The sequence below is a fragment of the Orycteropus afer genome, unplaced genomic scaffold, assembly GCF_000298275.1.
Source record: "Orycteropus afer afer isolate SDZICR_OR568_19922 unplaced genomic scaffold, OryAfe1.0 scaffold00761, whole genome shotgun sequence".
Taxonomy (NCBI): Eukaryota; Metazoa; Chordata; class Mammalia; order Tubulidentata; family Orycteropodidae; genus Orycteropus; species Orycteropus afer.
In genome coordinates, this window is record NW_006922348.1 from 809,950 (window position 1) to 811,759 (window position 1,810).

The 1,810-nt window shown below is 42.0% G+C and overlaps 1 protein-coding gene across 1 annotated transcript in view; it reads left to right on the top strand.

Moving 5' to 3' along the window:
- Positions 1-1,810, top strand: part of ERCC6L (ERCC excision repair 6 like, spindle assembly checkpoint helicase) — a 61,351-nt gene that overhangs the window by 1,066 nt on the left and 58,475 nt on the right. The gene's annotated exons all lie outside the window — the stretch shown is intronic.

Consider the following 1,810-nt stretch of genomic DNA (forward strand, 5'->3'; position numbering starts at 1 on the left):
CTTCCGTAGTGATACTGCCTCGGAAACCCAAGGAGGGGTCGCTATGAGTCGGGGCTGACTTGACGGCACATAACAACAACAACAACAACAGTGTTGGCACAAAGGAGGGAATGGCCGACTACAAACATTTGAGGTTTGTGTTGAAAAATGAGTAAGCATTCACCAGATGGCTAAGGAAGGGCATGGTAGAGTGGGGATTTCTTGCATTTTGGGCTGAGGGGATTGTATATGGCATGAGAGGCTGATGGTGCCTTCAGGTGCTATCTGTAATAGTGCTAGAAAGCAAAGTATAAGGGAAGTGGTCTCAAATTGAATTAAAAAAAAAAAAAAACTCACTGCAGTCAAGTCAGTCCCTACTCAGAGACCCCTCCTTGGTTTTTGGAGGCGGTATCACTACAGAAGTAGATTGCCTAGTCTTCCTTCTGAGGAGTGGCTGGTGGGTTTGAACCGCCAGCCTTCTGGTTAGCAGTCAAATGCCTTAGGTACTACACCAGAGCTCCTTGACTAGGAGAATTTATATGCTGGCCCAAAGGGAGTATAAACTATCCTTTTGGGGACAAGTACCCTCAGAGATGTATCTAGGATGTGGCAGGTATATATAGCACGTGCCCTGGGCACCACTTGAGAGGGGGCGCCAATGAGCAATTTCTATTCACCCTTGCAGTTTCCATCACCAGTTGTGAGAGATCAATGAGAAATTTAAAACCAATTGCTTTAGTCATTGTTTTCCATAGATAAACCGCCTGGATACCCTTAAAGGGTTTTAAGTTGGAGAATGGTATTGTCAGATCTGTTTTCTAAATGTATTATTGGCTGCCAAGGGAGAATTGATTAGGGGCTGGGAGGCCGGTTAGAAGCTGCATGTTAGATGAGGGCCTGGGTTTCTAAAACTACTTGGTATTGTAAGTGCTCAAAAAAGGAGTTAGATTAAAAAGGAATCTAAATTGTAGCTTGTCCTTCTGGGATCTGCTTCAAGGGAAGGGATAGGATCAATGGGAGAGGGCTCACCAGGACTTAATTAGAAAACAAAACCAAACCAATCCTGTTGCCATCAAGTAGATCCCACTTATATCAACCCTATAGGACACAGTAGAATTGCCCCATAAGATTTCCTATGCTATAATCTTTGTGGAAGGAGATTGCCACATTTTTCTCCCAGACTTAATAATAAAGACTAGTAAATCTCTAGTTCTGAGGGCTTAAAAGTACATAGCCAGAGGGGGAGAAAAAGGATCTAGAGCAAAAAAAAGTAGATGCAAGTATATAGTGAGTCCAGGTTAGCCTTTACCCTTCTTAGCACTACACTTCATTGCTTCTACTGAACTCATTCTCCTGAACATCACCAGATAATCTCGCTGCTGAACCTATACATTTTCTCACTTCAGATCTTTTACACTTCTGTAGCATTTGGCACTCAATAGGGCTGTGAGCAAAACGAAGATTCCAGCCTTAGTCTGTCTGCTTTCAAAGCCTGTGCTCTTTCTACAACACAACATGCATGGTATAAAGTGTATATTATGTATACTTGATGCTGATACATTGAAGGTAGTTGTCAGTATGCTACAAGATTTAATTAGGCACCAAAATAATCTTGGGGGGTGGGCACTGTGTGCTAATTGCGTGGATACCTGCCAGTTGAGAGATTGAAGCTCAGTCCCTTCAATGATAAAGGTTCCTGTACAAAGAAATAAATTGGGACAGTAGAATAGTTCGGTCTTCCTTTAAAATAAAAATGTTTTTGATGGTGAAATTAGGACATTTCCAGATAAGCAGAAATTAAGGGAATTTGTTAAAACCAGACCAACCTTAC